The sequence below is a fragment of the Rattus norvegicus genome, chromosome 5, assembly GCF_036323735.1.
Source record: "Rattus norvegicus strain BN/NHsdMcwi chromosome 5, GRCr8, whole genome shotgun sequence".
Lineage (NCBI taxonomy): Eukaryota > Metazoa > Chordata > Mammalia > Rodentia > Muridae > Rattus > Rattus norvegicus.
Genome location: NC_086023.1, coordinates 56128502 through 56152475, shown reverse-complemented (window position 1 = coordinate 56152475; position 23974 = coordinate 56128502). Strand labels below are relative to the sequence as shown.

The 23974-nt window shown below is 36.4% G+C and overlaps 1 protein-coding gene, 1 long non-coding RNA gene and 1 other non-coding gene across 12 annotated transcripts in view; all 3 read left to right on the top strand.

Moving 5' to 3' along the window:
* Nucleotides 1–23974, top strand: part of Lingo2 (leucine rich repeat and Ig domain containing 2) — a 1322423-nt gene that overhangs the window by 336197 nt on the left and 962252 nt on the right. The window lies entirely within an intron of this gene.
* LOC134478958 (uncharacterized) overlaps nucleotides 1–23974 on the top strand; it is a 38645-nt gene that overhangs the window by 8974 nt on the left and 5697 nt on the right. The window contains exon 1 of the long non-coding RNA XR_010051781.1: nucleotides 1–23974. This exon is cut by the window's left edge and continues 8974 nt beyond it. This is a non-coding gene — a long non-coding RNA (uncharacterized LOC134478958).
* Mir876 (microRNA 876) lies at nucleotides 19022–19100 on the top strand. The gene has a single exon (NR_032756.1). It is a non-coding gene; the product is annotated as a microRNA 876 (primary transcript).

Below are 23974 nucleotides of genomic sequence, written 5' to 3'. Positions count from 1 at the left end.
AATTATGAAAAGTTAATCTACTTTTGTAGGGTCATGATTCTTTTTAGCCTGGTGGTAAATGCATGTATTAAGGAAAAGAGTTCGGGTTCGGTCCCCAGCTCCGAAAAAAAGAACCAAAAAAAAAAAAAAAAAAAAAAAAAAAGGAAAAGAGTTATTACATGTGTGCAATGGGAATTATGCTATACATAGTGGAGGAGTCTCTACTACTTAAAGTAACAAGACCAAAAAAGCTTTTCAGATTTCTTCATAAAGCTTATGTAAATGTTATTTTCATATAAATATTCTGCAATAATGAGTGGCAAAGTCCCTTCCTCTGTGCATTCATCCTCTTAAAAAAATTGCTTTCTAAATACTCAATATTTTTAGTTTCTGTTTACAGTTGGTCTGTGAATTAAAAAATTCTAGCTTTTTAATATTGCCCTCAGTTGAAGTCCAATATGTAACTTAGTTTTGGGCTTCCTTCAGTTGGTTTTAACTTGAGACTAAGGGTGACAAATATTATCATAGAAGGCTTCGGTTTTCCTGCTTTCATAATTTAAGACTATTTTTCCTCTCATATCAATATACTGTCTCTGGATTTAACTGCGACAGAATGATCTATTGATTAGGTTCCTCTTAGAAAGCATGAGTAGCACAATGTGGACTCTTAAAGGCTTATTATATAATGCAAAATAGGAGTAGACATTGCCTTGAATATACTATACACCATATATTGTATATTCTATAATATACACCAGTATTGTTATCAAAGATGATACTAGAATTATGGTTTCTCCCACATATTAGGTATAGTCAGGATATAGATGAGAACCATTTTTCTTTAAGAAATTATTTACTTAATAGTTTTCTATGATAAGCAGAGAGAAAACACTCACCCCTTTTCAATAGTCATACAAAAATAACATTAAATATATGTCTCTTTATTTCAACTCTTCAGGCTTCTTCTGGGTTAGAAAAAGTAACAGAAATTATGTGTATAACTCTGTGCTCTTTTTGCTATAAGGTAAACATCATATATGCAAGATCCTGCTTCATATGTATAATATGTATATAACTATGAATCATTTTCTTATCTATAATTACCTTAAAATAACTTTAAATTGTGTAATAATTAACTTTACAATAATTTCTTTTGCTAGTCCACCTAAATGTATTAAATTTTATATATTTCAATTCACACAAGTAAAATCTCATGGATGTATTCATCTTTTTTTAAAATAACAAATCATTGTTTAGTCTTTAGTCAATTTTAGATTATACCTTGATTGTGATTATAACTACATATGTTATTAAACTGTCTAACTTTTCCACGGTTATTGATATTTGTCTTCTTTGGCTAGTTGTCACTTTCTTTATTGGCTATGCCAACATTTGAGTGCCTTGGGATATGTGGGAATATCATGATATTATGTTTTCATATGTCTTTGGCATTCTCCGTGTTCAATTGGAAAAATAATGTATTGGATGTCATTTTGTATTACTTCATTATTAAAAATCAGCATACAGGGTGATGGCTTTTTGGGTAAATTGTTTTGTATTCAAGTATTAAGACAAATTTGCATCCCCAAAACTTATGTAGACACCTGGCAAATGTGGTAACCTACTGGCAATTCCTGTAGCTGGTAGGTACCAACAGAATATCACATGGACAGCTGGCTAGGTATTCTGGTCATCCTCAGGAACATGCAGTTTCAGCAGCAGAGTAAATAAAAGAGGATAGCACTGAAGGTGCCTAACTTCATGTCAGTTCTCCACATTCACGTGCACACATGTGCACACACAATTGGTCAAACATCCAATTATGCACACACACACACACACACACACACACACACACACACACTATGCTCAGGCAAAATGAGTTATAGTATTGATTTTGCCACTACTAAAATTAAACAAAACAAAATTGAGACAATATAAAACAGCATTTGTAAGAGTCTCTCTTTTAGTGTTTTTTTTTTCATTTTGCTTCTGTTCTTTCTTAAACCTATTGGGTTTCCTGTGACCCTGACTCAAATGAAAATTTTAAAACAATCAGTTATAAGGGCTCTAATAATATGGACATCATAGCATCCTGAAACATAGATCACATTTTCTAATGCTCTGTCTCTTCCTCTCTAATCCATCAAACATTTGAAAACATACCTATTGTTAATATTGATTTTGGAAAAATAGTTCTAGTGATAAGTAAGAAAATATAATGGAGTTATAATGTAATTAATAATATTAGTCACTTAGGAACTAAACTGTCTAATGTGGGAGGATGAGGAAGTATCACGACTGTCCTGTAAGAGTTTACCTTGGAAGTGTGTGTCAGAGCTGAGAGAAGAAACATGTCAAAGAGGAAGTCTTTACCATAGCCAGGAGAGCATGAGAAAACCAGCGAGTTTATATGGAATGGTTTAACCAATATAAATCTGTCCAGAAATGCACATCTTTCTGAACCACTTTTAGGCTTTGAAAGTGATTCTAGCATTATGTGATCAATCTTGGCTAATTATTTAGAGACAAAATAAAAGAACTCCCCATTAAGTATCACAAACAAAACCAAAACAAACAAAGCAACAAGAAGAAACTAGTTTTTGTTTTAAAGAATTCATTGATTTATTTGCTTACATCTCAAATGCTGCTCCACATCCAGGTCCCTCCATCACCAAGTCCTTCCCTTCTATCCACCCTTCCCTTCTCCTCTGAGAGAGCGACTCCCTTGGGTATTCCCAGACTCTGGCACATCAAGTGTCTGTCATGTTAGGTGTATCCTCTCCCGCTGAGGCCAGACTGGGTAGCCATAAAAACTGAGTTGCTTTTCTGCTACATATGTGCTGGGAGACCTCGTTTTGGTCTGTGTATTTTTATTTTTATTTATTTTTGCTTGGTGGCTCAGGTTCTGAGAGCTCTCTGGTGTCCATGTTTGTTGACTCTGTAGGTCCTGCTATGGAGTTCCCATCTATGTCGGATCAATCCTTCCCCCAACTCTTTGGTAAATGTTTTTAAATTGGAGTAAAGTAGTGGTGTAAGTGCTGTTTGTCTTATGCCAAAATACAGGGGCATTTTTTCCTCCTGAAACTTGAGAATCTAATTAAGGTTCCCATTGTCCTTGTCCTCAGCTGCAAAGAAAGCCTGTCTTTAATTAAACACATCAATGCAAGCAAGCATTCTCACCTTGCTGTGAATCAGTTGGCTCTTCCAATCACTCTTTCTAGAAAGACTATATTAATTTACAAAATTAGAAAGTGCTTTTTTCAAAATACAATTTCATCTTGAATTCCCTTCTTTCAGCCTCTATTTATCATCCTAATCACAGAATCTGCCAAGACTATCTTTAAATGAGTCCGGAATTATTACTGTTTATATTCCAGATTGACCAGTCAAGATGAATTTTTTGCCTCTATCACCCTTGGGTTCTAGAATCCTCAATCCAATAGAATGCTTATGTTGATGTTAATATTTAACTAGAACTTACTTGGAGAGTCTAGCTGCTGACAATGAACAGTGATCCTGGTCCTTAGAGGCTACTCCAAATGCCTAATCTACCAGTGCCATCTTCAATAGTGTCACTTCTTTGGCACCATGGGGCAGTCATCCGCTCCTTAAAAATCAGCACAAAATTATACAGCTATGGATCCATGACAGCATGCCTCACAGTGAATTTCTTAATCATTCCAGTGTTGATGGCATCCTCTACTGTTGTATGTAGTACTTCAAATATGGCTTCATTGGCTGAATTTTATATTTGATTGCTGGCAACTGCTTGACACCAGCAGTGTCATTTGCCCTACATATTAATATTTATCTTGTTTTTCACATTGCCTTTTGCAAAATACATTCAAAGCTCTAAATACGACTTGATAATGTGTCACTTTCAAGCAATTTTATAATTTGGAAATTGTCTACTTTAAAAATTTCCAAATTAAATGTTGATTGCATTTAATGTCAGATAGATAGGCAGATAGCTGAACATCTGTAATCACCCTCTAAATAGTCCTAAATATTTTCTCTTTTTATGTCACTATTTTAAATGTGTTGCACATTTTAAGATCAATTATGCGATAACTCATAACAATGCACCAATGGTAACAAAACTGAGAATAAATCGACTCACTTGACAGTGATTATTTATGCTCCTCCGAACAGTTTGCCGATCAAATTTGAGAAAGAGCTCTGAAGTAGTTGACTAATTACCCATATTAATGAATGTCTCAGAATCATTATGTACAGTATTGCACTAGTATGTGCCGAACATAATCTATCCTTTTCTCCTTTAAATTTACTTTACACATATGTCTACAATATCTGCATATGTATGCATGTATGTGCATATGTAATTTTGTGTGTACATGGGTGAGACTCATTTTGCTTGTGTAGGACAGGTCATTATAGCACTAGATTACAAACATATGGAACCATGTACAGCTTTACATCAGGTCTGGGGATAGAAGCCAGAGGCCTCATGTGTATGTTTCTACACACTGAGCATTCGTGTGCCCCACAGTCCATCTTAAAAGTGAAAAATTTGAGAGTCTACCAAAGGAACAATGCTTTAAACAAAGTAACCTAAGACAAAAATAACCAAGTCATATTGTATTTTTGTAATTTTTTAATCCATCCTCATCAAGTAACACATATATCTTTATAGACATGCTGGAAACCACTAAGCACACTGAGGAAAGAATAGCATGGTGATTTTCTCTATGGGCGTTTCATTCCTTTACAGAAGAAGTCATGAACAAATGGAATATGTATGATTTACTGTGGATGGTGGGCTGAAGTGATGGGTGAGATGCTATCATACTGCCTTTAAGGGTCAGTTAGTTTTTATTGTTCTTGTTCTTAGGTCATTTTGATGTGGAAAGAACCTTAGAAATAGGCATGTACAGGTGGAAGAATCAACAGCAAGTATATTACAATATTTTGGAGATAAGATTTTAAAAAGTGCAACTAATTGCAAAGCTATTTAGGAGATGAACATGAACTAATTGACAAAAAATAATTGAGAGGCCACTGATGATTGGCCATAGAAAATAACAATGGTAAGATGTTAATATTATTATTATTATTATTATTATTATTATTATTATTATTATTATCTCCATCAAGATAGTTCTCGGTCGGTGAACTTTTACAAAGGCTAGTCAATTAAAACCAACGAGGCTGAAGTAAATTGAACACATAAATGTATTAAAAGTACAAATTCTATGATACGTTTTAAAAAATGCTGTATGAATGCTATTTGCATTCTATTTTCCTGGAAGAACCTTCAATATATCTTAGCCTTTGCTCTAGTTTCGTGTCTGCTTCTCTGGTGAATTACGCTGACCAAAAAGCCACTTATGGGAGAAGAGGTTGGTTTGTTTTTACAGTTCTGAGGGACTTGTCAAAGCAAGAATTATGGATCACATCCATAGTCACACCGCATTTGCTACCATGCTGGTTACTTTTTGTCAACCTGTGAAAAACTAGAGTCACCTGAGAAGGAAAAAGAAATCATCTGACAAATTGCATCTTTCAATTCCTCTGGGGCATGTCTGTGGGATGTTTTCTCTACTGATCTTTGATGTGTGAGAGTCCCGATCACCGCAATAGGCACCTCCCTGGGTATATGGTCCTGGGTTACATAAGAAGCAAACTGTGCACTTCATGGACAGTTTGTTTGTCCCGACTTAACTCGGGGGGACAGGGACAGGGACGGGGACTGGGATGGGGACCCGGACAAGGACTGGGATGGGGACCCGGACAAGGACTGGGATGGGGACCCGGACAAGGACAAGGACACGGACAGGAAGGGGAGGGGAAAGGGAAGGGGAAGAAACCGTTGTACTCCCCAATTTTCTTTTCATAATTAAGTTCTTCACAGCAATAGAAAGCAAACCAGGACAAGGTTCTAGGGTCTGGAGTAAGAACTTTTCTAATTCTGTCTGCTAGCTTTCCTCATTCTTAACAGGTCCTTTACTAGGGAAGTGCCTATGGTGGGCTGGGTAAATTAGCAATCAAGACTTCCCCACAGACGTGTACACAGACCAATCTGATCTGGCTAATCAGTCAATCGAGACTCTCTTTTAGGGTAATTTTAGGCTGTGACAAGGTGGTACTTAAAACTAACCAGCATACACTTAATGAGCTCTTTTCTGACATTGTTTGGGAAGGGTTCTTCTTATTGGAATTAATCAAAGACAGTCCTGTGATGAGAACTCCAGATAGCACTGAGGACTTCTTTTTCTGTTCAGATACTTAAGATGAAATTGAATTACTACGTATTCCTCATATGATTTTGAGCAACTCATTTTGAAATGAATCTGGGATCCTTCCACTGTAATATAACAATGTTATATCTGAAGCCTAATTCTCAGAATGGTCCTAAGGAACAAATAGAACAATGTACATGGCAAGCCTGTGACTACCCCATGCTAGTAATTGTGAGTAACCCAGGCATTGTTATCAGGTGACAAAGCTGGCACTGATGTTGACACACGTCAAATATCCTTCAGAGACTCTATCTGTTGTTGATATTATCTTGGAGATTGTGGAACTTGGAATTATAAAAGTTCTTTATTCTTTAATATCTCTACTTTTAAATGAGTTGGTCTTTAAAGAAATGCCCCAAATGAAATGAGGACATAAACACAAGGGATGAAGAGTAAGGCATACAGAGACTGTGAAATATTCATATGCAAAGTTTACAATTTATAGAATACCAGAAACTTCATAAAACATGGATATTCAAGAAAGAGAATCTAGGTTCACACTAAATTTCTTGATCTATCTCCTCTATCACCCACAAACAAACAAACAAACAAACAAACAAACAAATGAACAAGAAACTCTGAGACCTCAAAAAGAAAATCAACCTGAAAACAATCTATACGTTTATGTATATAAATTACTAGCCTGGCCTCAAGTCTTACAAATGCCAGTCATTAAAACTAAAATATAAAGAGGCAAAACATTGCTGTTTAAAGGTAATAAAAAACTTGAAAAATGAGGGTAACATATGACTTTACTTATTTCCTAAGTACAGAAGACAGGGGCAGCAGGAAATGCTTTAAAGAAGACTCTTGAGACAATTTGTAAATGTTAAAATGTAATACTTTGTATAACTCTATAGCACTCTTATTTTTTTAATATTGCTACTTGATAGAACAACATGTAGGTGAAAATTCTTTTTTTCACAAAAGTTCATGGTTTAGTAAACAAATAACATACATCTATAACTTACATCCAAGAAGTTTGTGAGATAGTAGTATTTCTTCAGAAAGTAAAATGATATATATTGAAGTAGCCAAATTTTATACATATCATACATTTTAGTGGAAATTCTTTTTTTTCCTATGTAAGGAATGAAGTATCCTAAACTTTTCTACTCTGAGGTTCTATAATTTTGTGTGGACACAGAAAAAGAGATATTATATGCCTTTATTTATATAAAAGAAAATAAAATCAGACACATGTACCAAATGTGTATAGGTATGTCATGTGTGTATGTATGTGTGTGTGTGTCTGCGTGTGTGTGTGTGTGTGTTATAAATGACCACAGTTATCTGATATATTATTTTTTATATTATCTACAAGGAGTGGGGGAGGGAGAGAGGAACCTGGGTGGAAAGGCAACAAACAGGGAGGGGACGAGAGAACATGATCAGGTATTGGGAGGAAGGGGGACAGGACTGATGCCCTGAGGATTAGCAGAAAAAAGTGAAAGAGGAAACTTTGGAAGGTAGGATGTGGGGGACCCTCAAGAATGTACCAGAGAACTGGGAGGTGAGAAACTCTCACGACTCACAGGGAGGGATATGTAAGGATATGAAATGCCTTACAGTGGGGAGAGAGAACTTGTCAAGTCCACCTCCAGTAAAAAGATAGGGCATCAGGTGGACGGATAGGGTTGAAATCCCACAGTCAAAAACTCTGACCCAGAACTGTTCCTGTCTGAAAGAACTGCTAGAACAAAAAAAAATGGAGAAGATCCTAGGAAAAAGGAGGTCCTATGATAGACCCAAATTGAGATCCAGCTCAGGGGGAGGACCCAAGGCCTGACACTATTACTGATGCTATGATGTGCTTACAAAATCTATCATGACTGCCCTTAAAAGGCCCAACAAGCAGCTGAGTCAGATACAGATGTTTACACCCAATCAATGGACAAAAGTTGGTGAGCCCTGTGGCTTAATTAGGCAAAAGCTGGGAGAAGCTGAGGAGGGTGACCCTATTGGAAGACCAGAAATCTCAACTAACCTTGTACCCTGAGGTTGCTCAGACACTGAGCCACCAACCAGGCAACATATACCACCTGAGATGAGGCTTCCAACACATATACATCACAGCACTTCTGGGTATGGACTCAAAGAAGATGTGACTAACCCTGAAAAGACTTGGGTCCCCAAGAAGTGGGGAGGTCTAGTGGGATGGGAGGAGTGGTAAAATCACTTGGATACAGGCTGGGGGTGGAGGAGGAAGTGTAGGATGTAGAACAGAGGAAGGGTGGATCAGGAGGGGGATAAAATCTGAACTATAAAAAAGATTAAAAAATAAAAATAATAATAAAAATATAAAGCAAACAAAATTATATAAAAAAAAGAATATAAAAGGACGAAAGATGTTAGAACACCCAAAACCTATGTTTTAATTTGAGAGTGGTATAGCACTGTTTGACATCAAAACATAACAGTCAGTATAGCTAACACTTTTCAAGATTTGGCTCTGAAGTATCTGTTACTATTCTAAAGATTGTACCCTGATTGGTGATCATGCTAGATTCTCTGTGAATGGGGAGTTAGATGGAGTGTTGGTGCTCACTAGGCGTGAATTATGGTTTAATTAAATCTTGGTTAGAATGATTGGTTCAAGAACACAAAGCCTTCTCATCAACAAAAGCCATTGATTGTACCCCATGAACATCTGCCCCTAATTATTGCACTGCCCAATGCACAAATTATGAATGAACAATTATTGCAGAGAGCCACATTTCAATTAGCTACTGAGCTCCAGATTTGACACCTGGCAATAAGGTTTCCATTGGAGTATGTCACTAAAGTCTTAGAAAGTTAATGATAGCAGTGAGATGCAAAAACCCTGAGCATGAAAGTTTTCTATATAGTTAAAAGAATGTACTTGAAAACCAACATGGAGGGGCATAGTTCTATTTCACTCCTGAAAATGTTATGCATTGGAACTGTTAGATGGGACCAGCATACAGCCAATCAAGCAATCTACTAGGACTCCTGGATTTAACCTGTCCTACCTGAGTTTTACAGTATATAAAAGTAGAAGAAATATGTAAATTTGTATCACATAGATGAAATCACATTTATTGTGCAAAACTGATACCATCATAGGGAAAATTGTCAAAATTGTATGTGAAATATAATATGTATATATGTACATACATATATATAATTTAAAATATGTGAAATCAGTAATTTTGCTTTCATTGTCATATTTAACCATTATGCTGCATTCATTTAGCTTGTTCATGTTATTTATTTATGTTACCAAAAAATCTATCTTTTCATTTAGTACTAGTTTTTTAGCTCAATACTATAAATATATAAATTATATAAGTATTATATAAATTATTTTAAAACCAAAACCTATAATATGGTGGCTTACAGATACTCAATTACCTAAACACATATTAGAATTATTGATTAAAGATACTCTTTAGAGGAAACCAAATAAAGATGGTGTAGATTGTTCAAGGATTATGACACCTGCTGTTTTGTCAGAATACCGGAGCTAAGTTGTAAGAATCCAAGGCCATAAGACACAAACATCTGTAACTTCAGCACCAAAGGATTTAAAACTGCCACTTCTGGTCTCCCCAGGAATCCATATGCAAGTTCACAACACACACACACACACACACACACACACACACACACAGACACAGACACACACACACAAGCTTACAGTACAAATACCCACACACATACACACTCAGGAGATGGGGAAGGAGGTGTGGAGAATGAAGAGAGGGAGAAGGGGGAGGGAGGGAGGGAGAGAATGTTTTTTTTTTCTTTTTTTTTCGGAGCTGGGGAGAGAGAATGTTTTAAATACAAGGAAGTAACTTCTCTGAGTATAAACCAATGAGTTATTGAAGCAAGCACTAAAGCGTTATATAGATTTTTTCAATATTAAATTTGATCCATAAGAAACAGACTTTTCATTCCTCTTAATATGCATTAATGAATTCAAATCAAATTACCTCACGATGGTGAGATTTGACAGATTTCACTGGTCTAAATTTTTTATTCCCAATTTGAGTGTTTACTGCTTAGGTTCTTCTCAGACAAGTATATAATACAGTTTTTCCCAACCTTTCCTTTTGTGAGTGATGTGAGTCTGGAACACACTATCAGTTGATGCTAGAAAATGTTTGGGTTATTGATTTCCAGGTAAAAAACATGATTGAATTTTGGTCATTGCATTTTGAGAAATGTTAAACCTGAATCATATTTATCGGACTTTTCCTTTGTTATTAATGGTGCAATCCTAGTCCTCGGGTAAAAGCATATCTGTTGTCCTCCAGTTACATGTCTTTTCCTTTTTCTTCATAATCAGAACTTTCCTAGTTAGCTAAATTGAATACTGTCTCCTGACAACTGTGTGTCTGATTTTGCTTAAGTGATGTCAAATGAAAAATTAGTTGCCCACTTGCCCCATTACAAAGGTGTAGGTGCATAACTTCAAGCTTGAGACTGCCAATTAGACATTTATTTAATCTAAAAGTTATTAATTTCCTAGTAAGTAAGCATTTATACAGATATTTGGCCATGCTACCTGCTGAGGAAAAAGTGTTAAATCTGCCTATTGAAGAATTTCTATGGAATTCTATATACCATGTTATGCTGGAATCTTTTGTAGCATCAACAGATGGTTCAACATCTGATTGCATAATAAGAAGATGACAAATGTTGCCTGAATTTGCCATCGCATCAAGAGCTGTAACCTGTTTTCATTGTTTCCCAACAGATAACATCATTTCAGTTTCTCCTATTGTAGTTCATTGTTCCCTGCTGGTAGGTCTTATCTCTCCTGCTAAATGTCATCTCTTTCACTATTTCTAATATGAGTGGGGACAAATGCAGTAGTTTAATTCCAAAGGAAATGAAGTTATTTTGCCTCTAATAGTACATGTTCTATAATATAACTTAATGCCATTGCTGTGTCAGATATTGAGGCAAATGCTAGAATTTCTTTTGTGGGAATGATAAAATGCACTAATATTTTTCTGTTTTTTTAAATGCTTGTAACTGTACTTTTAGGTGTGAAACCTTAGTTAAGTGACTTTTAAATGCAAATGCAGGTAGGTGACTATATCACAAAATAAATCTCTTAAAAATATGAACCCACTGCTTCTGATATTACATTATCCAACACTAAGGATATCTCTCTTCACTCTTTTTTGTGTTTTTAATGTTTTAATAATTGTATTCTTTTATTAAATCATAGTGGCATTACAGTACAGCAAAAGCTATACCATAGAGAAACCCTGCCTCCAAAACAATATGACATTTAAATGCTGTGTATGTCTCTCTCTCTCTCTCTCTCTCTCTCTCTCTCTCTCTCTCTCTCTCTCTCTCTCTCTGTGTGTGTGTGTGTGTGTGCGTGTGTGTGTGTGTGCATGTGCACTCATCTGCCTGTACACAGATGTGTATCACTGTATATGTGTGGAAGGCAGAGGACAATTTTGAGGAATTAGTTTTCTTTTTCTAACTTGCTGAAGCAGCATCATTCATGTTGTATTTGCTATGTTGCATACCCCAGAACAACTGTCCTGCAAGCTGTTTATCAATATTCTTGTCTCTACTTTCGATGTCACCAAGAGTTATGTCTTTAACGCTGTGCATTACTAAATCTGGCATTGTTTCTTTCATGGATTCTGGAGATCAAAATCAAGTCATAAGGCTTGCTCAGCCTTAAATTATTAATGATCTCATTCACCTCATCATTACTTTTCTATAGAAAGTAGGATCTATATGTCAAGCATTTCATTATTTTAACAATTCTGTTGAATATATAAATTGGAGTATAAAAGGAATGTCTTGCAGTATCCGTGAAACATCTATTCCTTTACCATCATCACTAATAGTAAACGACTGCCACTTATGTTTCCTTGTAAATATTTGATTTTTCTCTAGTCATTGGTCATTTATTTTTATCCATTGAGTTGTATTTCTGTTTTGGTGTTTAGGCGAACGAAATTTTAACTGAAAGGAAAAAAAACTAGTAGGAGCATCATCTTAACTGTGCATACCTCTTTCATTCCCTCTTCTATTTTTTTTATATTATTTGCTCACTATATTTTCCATTCATTTTGTTTTTCATCAGTGAGAACGGACATAGGTTTCCTTTGGAGCTGTGCTGCCAACTCTGCTTACCAGTATGGATTGCCATGATAGAAGCATGGTCCTTGAGTGCAGAACCCATCTCACTTCCGCAACCTTTATGCCTGTTGGTTATTTTAAGTAACACTAATACTTGTACTATTTTTATAATGTCAGTTCCATCTGTCTTTCTCAGCTTAATTCTGGTTTGTCGTTTGCCTGGTGTGTTAAAAAGTATAAGGTAAAAAAAAATTCTAAAACTAGGAAATAATCTAGATATTATAGCACTGTTGAACTTTGTGTTTAGATGTTTAATTTAGATGTCAGGTACAAGCTTCAAGTCCCACGGTGGCACTTGTCTTCTAATAAGCTTGTTGACTAGGATTAGCCTAATTAAAAGAACCACGATCAGTTGAAACTTTTCCCCAGGTTGTTGAATAGTGCCAGACTATAGTTAATCAGACATGTTGATGCTAACATTGGTGACTTCTCACACTAATGTCTGCAAGTAGAACACAGAAATACCATATAATTGCTTGCCGTGTCATATTGTGTAACACTTACCACATTACATCACCATTCTTTGGCTTGAAGGTTGTGGATGGTGACTTTCCCTCACCTCTCAGGTTCAGAGCTTGAAACATGGGTCTTACGTATTATGTGTAAAATATTTTATTGCATACAATTATGATTTATTAAAGACAAGAAGACAATTGTAGAATACCATGGATATCTGGCAATTTCATCTTTGTGCTTGCTATAGAAACATCACAGAATCAGACAATGTAAAGATAAATGCTGTACTTTACTGTACACATTCTCTGTGTAGTATAAACTTATGAACCAATCCATGTACTCAAACCCAAAAAGCCACCAGTAAGTAACCATTTCTCAAAAAGATGTTAATTGAAAAAGAGGACATATCATATATGTCTTACTCAGCTTTTAACAAGACATTGATTCACTTCACTATGGTCTTTCATCAGTGGATAATAATACACTTCACATAATTCTGACCACAGACACAGTAACAGTTTGAAAATAAGTCGTATTGTTTAATTAATTAGCTTGCTAGAAAATTAGTTAGCCATAATATTGCATTCTCTATCCACATACTTTCATATAAAATTGATAGTATATTTCACAGATTTGGGGTAAAGATTGTTATAGGTGATTAAATTCACCTAAAGAGGGGCTCTCTGGCAGAAATTATATGGAAAACCATAAGAAAAGAAAATCAGAATGAACAACTAGCACCAAAACTGGATTTGGATTTTTCTGTCTAATGTAAATAAAGAAGATCAACTTGACAAATGAAATATAAAATCTGCCTTGAATTCACTTTCATGATTATTTAACTAAGTAGATTTGGAATGGAATGGTTTTTCACTAGGTAATGGTTATTCATTACTGAATGTTGTCTTTTGATGTATAATTGTTTGTTTTCAATCTATTGGCCAGCTTCTGAATTCATCTCATCTATTCTACTGGTATACTGAAGCTAAAAGAGAAAATTCGCCTTATTCCTCAGGTGATGAAAGAAAATGCTGACTTGGTTACTCTATTATTAGGGAGGGTTTTAATTTTAGATATGAGAGAGAGAGAGAACATCTAGATCTACCTGGAATAGAAAGAGAAGCAGATTGGACACGGTGAGAGCTACAGTGTGGATGTTGAAATGTACTTGTGGTACTGAGGGAGTTCAGAGCTCAGAGCTTACTAGATAGGAACCACTGAAATGCTTTCTCGTGCCGCTATCCAGTCTGCCATCTGTAAGGGAAAATGTTCCCTTTAAACAGATGTGAATCAGTTCCTGAGAATGCTGGCTTTTATCTAGCCCACAAAAATCCTCCTACAGTCCAGGGTGAGCTTTCTCCTGGATGTTTGGAAAGCCTGTGACCTCACAGTTACCCGTTTTCAAACTTTTCTTGGATTCTAAGTTACTTCATCTACTCAACGTGTATACTGAAGTTCTTTTTTTTTTTTTCATGTTTATCAGCAGGTTGAATTTTTATTCCACATTTCAATTTCATAAAACACATTTTTTAATCTTTATTAACTTGAGTATTTCTTATTTACATTTCGATTGTTATTCCCCTTCCCACTTTCCAGGCCAACATCCCCCAACCTCTCCCCCTCCCCTTCTAAATGGGCTTCCCCTCCCCATCCTCCCCCCATTACCACCCTCCTTACCAGCAATCACACTCACTGGGGGTTCAGTCTTGGCAGGACCCAGGGCACTGGTGCTCTTACTAGGATATTCATTGCTACCTATGGGGTCAGAGTCCAGGGTCAGTCCATGTATAGTCTTTGGGTAGTGGCTTAGTCCCTGGAAGCTCTGGTTGCTTGACATTGTTGTACATATGGAGTCTCAAGCCCCTTCAAGCTCTTCCAGTCCTTTCTCTGATTCCTTCAACGGGGGTCCCATTCTCAGTTCAGTGATTTGCTGCTGACATTCGCCTATGTATTTGCCATATTCTGAGTGTGTCTCTCAGGAGAGATCTACATCTGGTTCCTGTCAGCCTGCACTTCTTTGCTTCATCCAACTTATCTAGTTTGGTGGCTGTATATGTATGGGCCACATGTGGGGCAGGCTCTGAATGGGTGTTCCTTCTGCCTCTGTTCTAAACTTTGCCTCCCTATTCCCTGCCAAGGGTATTATTGTTCCCCTTTTAAAAAAGGAGTGAAGCATTTGCATTTTGGTCATCCTTCCTGAGTTTCATGTGTTCTGTGCATCTAGGGTAATTCGAGCATTTGGGCTAATAGCCACTTATCAATGAGTGCATACCATGTATGTCTTTCTGTGATTGGGTTACCTCACTCAGGATGATATTTTCTAGTTCCATCTATTTGCTTATGAATTTCATAAAGTCATTGTTTTTGATAGCTGAGTAATATTCCATTGTGTAGATGTATCACATTTTCTGTATCCATTCCTCTGTTGAAGGGCATCTGGGTTCTTTCCAGCTTCTGGCTATTAGAAATAAGGCTGCGATGAACATAGTGGAGCACGTGTCTTTTTTATATGTTGGGGCATCTTTTGGGTATATGCCCAAGAGAGGTATAGCTGGGTCCTCAGGTAGTTCAATGTCAAATTTTCTGAGGAACCTCCAGACTGATTTCCAGAATGGTTGTACCAGTCTGCAATCCCACCAACAGTGGAGGAGTGTTCCTCTTTCTCCACATCCTCGCCAGCATCTGCTGTCACCTGAGTTTTTGATCTTAGCCATTCTCACTGGTGTGAGGTGAAATCTCAGGGTTGTTTTGATTTGCATTTCCCTTATGACTAAAGATGTTGAACATTTCTTTAGGTGTTTCTCAGCCATTCGGCATTCCTCACCTGTGAATTATTTGTTTACCTCTGAACCCCATTTTTATTAGGGTTATTTGTCTCCCTGCGGTCTAACTTCTTGAGGTCTTTGTATATTTTGGATATAAGCCCTCTATCTGTTGTAGGTTTGGTAAAGATCTTTTCCCAATCTGTTGGTTGTCGTTTTGTCCTAACAACAGTGTCCTTTGCCTTACCGAAGCTTTGCATTTGTAGATTCTTGATCTTAGAGCATAAGCCATTGGTGTTTTGTTCAGGAAATTTTCTCCAGTGCCCATGTGTTTGAGATGCTTCCCCACTTTTTCTTCTATTAGTTTGAGTGTATCTGGTTTGATGTGGAGGTCCTTGATCCACTTGGACTTAAGCTTTGTACAGGGTGATAATCATGGATCGATATGCATTCTTCTACATACTGACCTCTTCTAAAAGAAACTTTCCCTGATTTATTTGGAGATTTCTTCTGGGCAGGTTTGGTTCTAAGTGTAGCAAAGCTCCTTGAATCCTAGGGACCTTCCACACAGCTGTTTCTTTGCCATGCACATCTGCCTCGCACATCTGCCATGCACATGTGCCCCCACGTGCATCTCCCATGCACATCTGCCACAAAAATCTGCCACGCACATCTGCCACACACATATCTGCCATGAACATTTCTCAAGATTACTATTTCTTGGTGTCATCATTATTTTCTAGTTTCTCTCATTTGTTTTCTAGAGTGTGGACATGCTGGCTAGTTTTCACTTGTATCTAAAATTTGTTTAATTTTATATTCTTCAGCAATAGTGTAGCAGAGAACAGATGAAATTTTAATTTCCTTCTATTGTTTGTAACCACCATGTGCCCCATCTGCTGTAAATGTTCTTATCCAATCTCCATTTCTACATTGTATTGTCCCTTCAAGTTTTTTAACTGGGTAATTCCTCAGAGAAGCCTCTTGCCACTCCTGGAAAATGTGGAGTCTGAACCCAATCTTTAATAATGTGAATTATTTTCAAGGAATACAGTTGTTCTTGTGTGTTTTATTTATATTGTTTTACATGTTGCTTGAAACCAGAACATGTATTGGGTTTGTGGTTTACTTCCTTAATATCTGACAAGCATTACTCCCATCATATACAGCCATTAAATAAATATATATGAAAATGTAAATAATTTTATGATATTTTTCACATTTAAATGTTTTTCTCGCTCTGCCAGCCAGTCTGGCCTTATTTCTCTGTTTGATTGAGGAATACACAGTGACCTGGAGTGACAGCGTTGAAACTCTAAGAAGCCAAACTCATAATTTTCTAAAAATATCACATGTAAATTAATACTGACACTTCATGATATATGTACAAAAAAGTCACAATTCTCAAATACACAGATGGCATGAGTATTATATCCCTGGTCCACTCAAATTTAAAGATTATTTTCTATTAGTTATAAATTAAACTTCTAGTTTTCCGTTTAATATTTTTAATTAATTAATTTATATATTATTTATTTATTTTTACACTTCAGATTTTATTCTTCCACCAACAGTTCCACATCCCATACCTTCTCTCTGACCCCTGTCCACGCAGACCCCCTCCACAAGGATATCCCAACCACACCCACCCTACCAGTCCTCTAAACTTCCTGGGGCCTCCAGTCTCTTGAGGGTTAAATGCATATTCTGTGACTGAATCCAGACCTGGAAGTCCTCTGCTGTATATGTGTTGGAGGCCTCATCTCAGCTGGTGTATGCTGCCTGGTTGGTGTCCCAGTGTCTGAGAGATCTTGTGGATTCAGCTTAATTGAGCCTGCTGGTCCTCTTACAGGGTTACCTTCCACCTCAGCTTCCTCCAGCTTTAGCTTTTCCCTAATTCAACCAGGGGTCAGCAGCTTCTGGTCATTGGTTGGGTGGACATAACTACATCTGACTCTTTCAGCTCCTTGTTGGGTCTTTTGGAGGGAAGTCCTGATAGGTCCCTTTTTGTAAACAGCCCATACACTCAGTAATGGTGAAAGGTCTTGGGGACTTTCATTCAGCTGTATCCCACTTTAGGCATATTGTTGGACCTTCCTTTCCTCAGGCTCTTCTTCATTTCCATCCCTGCATTTCTTTCACACAGGTATAATTATGGGTCAGAGGTTTGACTGTGGAATAGCAATTCCATCTCTCTCTTGATGCCCTGCCTTTCTGCTGGAGGTGGAGTCAATAAATTCCCTCTCCCCACTGTAGAGCCTTTCATCTAGGGTTCCCAACTCCCTTTGAGTCCTGTGAGTCTCTCACTTCCCAGACCTCTGGTATCTTCTAGAGGGTCCTCCCCACCTCCTTCCTCCAGAGGTTGCCTGTTTTCATTCTTTCCTCTGGAACTCAGGTTTCAGTCCATTTTCCCCACCCAAAACCAGATCGTGTTCCCCCTTTCTCCACCTCAGCCTCTTTCCTTCCCCCATTTCTCCTTACCTCCCCGTTATGGTTGCTTTCTTCTCTGTCTCCCATGAGGGACTGAGGTATCCTCACTTAGGCCCTTCAGCTTGTTCACATTTTTGAGTTCCCTGGACTTTATCTTGGGGATTGCCTGCAAAACTCAGAATGTAAACATTGCCACGAAAGCAAACAACAAAGGTAAACATAAGAAAGATGGCTCATTTCTGTGATTTTTATTAAATCAGTGCCCTTTTATGGATTGTTTCATTAAATTGATGTGGATTTTTTTCCCCACAGATTTGATCCTAGTGATGAAACTAGGATTTATTTCAGTAATCTCTGGGGGTTTCAGGCAATCACTACAAAATGTTTACTCAAAGATAGGATAGAAAAAAACAGATAAAAATCTAAGATCATCTAAAAATACATGTCTGTATATTTATTAAGACAATTTGAAGGCTAATTGAGACTATTTTAAAGAGAGACGATCTAATCATGTATGTATTGTGATGTGAGACTCACATATATAATTTTATTCCTTATTTTACTTCCTGTATCCCACAGGTATATTAATATCCATGTCTCACTTTTCTGAGCAGATCAGGTGTTTTACTTCCATGTCATGTATTGCTTGCCGTTGATTATTCTTCTAAGTGAACTACCATGATATATAATACAGAACGTATAATTTGTTTTTATGTTGTTTTCATAATTTTCAGTGTTTCTTATTATTTTTCCAATTAAAAGAAAGTGACATATAAAATATTTTATATATGTAACATGTAATATGTAAATACATGAAGTACCTGGTGATTTCATGAATATTTATGCTCTTGCTCATATGTTGTTAAAATTAAAATAAAATTCAATTTTAATTCTGTATGAAAGATAAAAAGATGACTTAAATATTTTCCAAAATTGGACATGGTAGCATATGATTTTTATTAGTTCATGGATACAAGCATTACATAAACTGTCAAGTGCTGTGGATTTCTCTGTGAATCACCATATCAAATCTAATGTGGTGGTGGTTTGCAAAGTAATTCATAGTGCTTCATAGATGCTCCTACAGTTGCTCTATATGTTGAAACCTGGGATCCTTTAGTGGGCCATTGAGAACAAAACTTTGAACTATATGATTTAAACCATTCAAATATGGTTACGTTGTTACTTAGTGAGCAGTAAGCAAAGATCTATAAAGCACTGAAAAATCAAGCCAGGAGTATTTTAACATGCTTGTAATATAGCATTCGAGACGCTGAGGCAGGAGGACTATAGAATTTGAGGACTTCTTATCAGTATCACAAGGCCATCTGTCAAATTATATCTGTCTGTCTGTCTGTCTGTCTATCTATCTAGAGATAGACAGATAGATAGATATAATCAGTATTGTTTTCATTTACTTGTGCATTTTACATCAATGCACAGTCTCTTCCTTCTTTTTTACCAACAAAACCAACAATTTGTGATATGCCATATTTTTAAAAATGCAATATATCTAAAACAAAAGCACTGAATTGCCACCTGCACTCATTAATCACAAATGAGCCATTTTGAAATTTAATTATGTTACCTTTACATGTACAATTGCACACCTAGAGGTAACAAGGAAAAATTACACAGAAAGTTATCCAGTGACTTTACTATTACACAATTCAAATAGAAATTAATCAGGGATTTGTAAACACCATTATTTTAAAATGGTTTTAAGAATAACTAAACTTTAATAGTATTCAAGTGATCCAGAAAAAGAAATACCCCAAATATAATATATATATATATTATATATATAGTTTGTCTTTATTAAAATTTATTGTTTTAATGGTCATTTCTCATTTAATCTCTACATTTTGGTTTCGTCATCTTTTTTATGACAAAACAATTTGGTAACAGGCTGAAGTCATCTGTCAATGGTTAAGAACATGGATTTTGCAACAAGAGACCCAGAGTACAGTTTCTCACACCCATATCATGTGGATCACAGAAACCTGTAACTTCAGCTCGAGAGATCTGACACTCTCTGTTAGCCTATGTTGGACATTATACTCGTGTGCATGTGCCCCCACACAGATACACTCATACACATACATATAATCTTAAAATAGTCTTTAAAATGAGTAAGTTTCAAACGTTTCAAGAGTGTAATCGCTGTCATGTTAGCTACCAATTGCTGGAAAACAGTGTGGAGCTCACAGTTCTTTCCTTCATTACTGTAATTAAATGTGCTAAATTCCAACCATTCACAATTAGTTTTTTATTGGATATTTTATGTATTTATATTTCAGATGTTATCCCTTTCCAGGTTTCCCCCTCTCTCATTACCGCTCCCATTATTTCTATGAAGATGCTCCCCCTCCCAACCACCTATTCCCACTTCAATACCCTAGTATTCCCCCTACACTGGGGAAAACAACTTTCACAGGACCAACGGCTTCCTTTCCTATTGATGCCAGACAATGTCATCCTCTGCTATGTATGTGGCTGGAGCCATGGGTCTCTTTATGTATACTCTTAGTGTTTAGTTCCTAGGAGCTCTGGGGCTATGGTTGGCTGACATTGTTGTTCTTCCTATGGGCTTACATACCCCTTCAGCTGCTTTAGTCCTTTTCCTAGCTCCACTACTGGGGTCCCCACATTCAATGTGATGGTTAGTTGCAAGCATCCTCATCTGTATCAGTAAGGCTCTGGCAGAGCCTCTCAGGAGACATCTATATCTGGCTCCTGTCAGCAAGCACTTCGTGGCATCAGCAATTGTGACTGGGATTGGTGGCTGAATATGGAATTGATCCCCAGGTAGGGCAGTCTCTGCATGACCTTTCCTTCTGTTTCTACTACATGCTTTGTCCATTCACTTTATCACATGATTATTTTGTTCCTCATCCTAAAAAGGACTGAAGCATCCACATCTTCTTCTTTCTTCTTGAGCTTCATATGATCTGAATTTTATCTTGGATATTCTGAGCTTTGGACTAATATCCACTTTTCAGCGAATATATAACATATGCTCTCTTCTGTGAATGTGTTACCTCATTCAAGATGATATTTTCTAGTTTCATTCATTTTTTTAAAATTGCATGTAGTCCCTGTTTTTAATAGTTTAGTAGTACTCCATTGTATAAATGTACCATATTTTCTGTATCCATTCCTCTTTTGAAGGGCATCTGGGTTCTTTCCAGCGTCTTGCTAGTATAAATAAGGTTGCTATGAACATAGTGGAGCATGTGTTTTTGTTATATGTTGGAGCATCTTTGAGCGTATGCCAAGAAGTGGTATAGCTGGGTCCTCTGGTAGCACTATGTCTAATTTTCTGACGAACCACCAGACTGATTTCCAGAGTGGTTGTACTAGCTTGTCACCCACAAACACTGGAGGCATGTTCCTCTTTCTCCACATCCTCACCAGCATCTGCTGTTACCTGAGTTTTTGGTCTTAGCCATTCTGACTGTTGTGAAGTGGGAGCTCAAGGTTGTTTTGATTTGATTACTAAGGATGTTGAACATTTCTTTAGGTGCTTCTAAGCTATTCAGTATTCCTCAGTTAAGAATTCTTTGCTTAGCTCTATGCTATTTTCTTTCTTTCTTTTTTTTTTTTCTACACCATTTTCAATAGGGTTGTTTGATTCTCTGGAGTCTAACTTCTTGAGTTCTTTGTATATATTATATATTAGCCCTCTATCAGATATAGGCTTGGTAAAGATCTTTTCCCAATTTGTTGGTTGTGGTTTTGTCCTATTGACAATATCTGTTGCCTTACAGAAGCTTTGCAATTTCATGAGGTCCCTATTTGTTGAGTATAAGCCATTGGTGTTCTGGTCAGGAAATTTTTCTCTATGCCCATGTGTTAGAGGCTCTTCCCCACTTTCTCTTTTATTAGTTTATATGTATCTGGTTTTATATGGAGGTCCCTGGTTCACTTGGTCTTGAGCTTTGTAAGAGAACATAAGAATGGACTGATTTTCATTCTTCTACATGCTTTCCAACAGTTGAACCAGGACCATTTGTTGAAACTGCTGACTTTTCCCCACTAAAATGATGACTTAATATTCCTAATAAGGTATCTCTAATTATTTCACACATTTATGTCCTTATATGTCAACTTTCAAATACTCAAAATTAAGTTGATTAATTGGAATTCAGTTTATCAGAACATTTTGGACATATTTCTCCTAAAACATCATTAACCTGATAGTTTGTGGTAATATTATCAGCATAGATAGATCTTTTTAAGTATTCTCATGAGAGTGTAATATTTTTGGATGAGTAGTTTAAAGCTGACAGATACATATGTATCTAATTTTAATAGAATTTTTGTTTTATATTTCATTTATTAAACTAATCTGTAGCAGATTCAAATTGAGGGTTTGTTTGTTAAAAACAGAAATGAACTTATGGAACTTTAGTACTGTTATTGACACCATTGTGTATTGGAACAAGTCAATGTTATGTCCAATATTGTTGAAACAGAAAAATGAAGTAACCTACTAGCAACCTATGGGATGAAAAAGTTCCAGTTTACATGAATGCTTGCATGTAAAGCATTTCAGCATAATTACTCAAATTCTGAGTTTATTAGGTGCATACTAATTATCAGTTAATAGAATATCAACCTTTACTTTCTTGTGGGTATACTCATGTGCTTTAACTGAGAAGCACTGTAATCAGTGTCCTAATTTATCTCCTCAAGAGAATGTACTTCAACAGGCTTTTTTCCTAAATAATAATTAGTGGAGTAAATTAAACATCTCCAGGTTTCCTCCAGAAAATTATGTTTTGGATCTAAAAGCAAAAATGAAATGTTGGGATATAAATAAGTTCTCTTTTAGGAAAAAAGGCCAAGACTTACAAAGATCTTATGTTCCCATTAATTTATCTGTATTATCTCATTTATTCTCTCTAGTGTTACATTCATGTCTGTAGAAAAAAGATACTAAGTGGTCTACCTTGTAAACTTTACTCTGTGTTATCTAATGTATGCATATATGCAGGTTACTTCAATGTATCAATGAGGATGTACAACATATAGAATAAAGTTTAAGAAACAAGGAAAAGATGCTTCTGTTTATTCTTCTCAATGCTATTAATTTCCTTTTATGAATTCATGGTATATTGTTACTTGTAAGATAATGAATTTCCCAGCTCTTAATTAAATAATGTCATGAAATCTTTAGGGTGAATGTAAACACATTTTCTATAAGCAGAAACACTGACACCTACCAGAGGTTCCACAGTTAAGTCAAGCCAACATCCTCCATTAAAAGAGATTTCCATAGTTTGATGATGTCAGCATTTTAGAGTCTGAAACTTAGAGACAAACAGGGAGCCCTTTGGCGCCTATCAAATGATCAATGTGAGAGGTACTCTGGACTGGAGTACAGAGCCTGGGACATAAATGCGAAGAGTCCACTGTCATTTAAAGTTTATTGGGCAATAGAAAAACCAGTACAGTATTAATTCAAAGAAAACTAGGTGTATATTTTCTATGATGACGGGATTGTATAAACTTAGAAACTTGGGAAACATTCTCATGTGAATCTTAAATACTTTTTTCCCCTGGGAACCACTGAATGAAATCTCTGTGAGGTCAGGAATCTCTGACAATTTTGAAAATTTGAAAAAATTGAAGAAACTGCAGATATAAAACTAGTATGAAGTTACATAAAGCCAGAAAAAGGGAACCCTCAGCAATCAGAATATAAATCACCTTCTATTTTAAAGGCGAGTAACCATGGAAACAGCACTATGGACCTGTGGTTCTAGATAACAGACCTGAGTTCTAGACTGAATGGAACCTCTCTGCCAAAGTGTGCATTTCTATGCTTAGCATTGCTTACCTATGGCTAATGTAAATAACAGATGGCCAACTCCTCCCAGTTGTGTTAGCCCATGGGGAATACCGTGAGCTACATATGACAGCCAACCACACTTCCTAGCA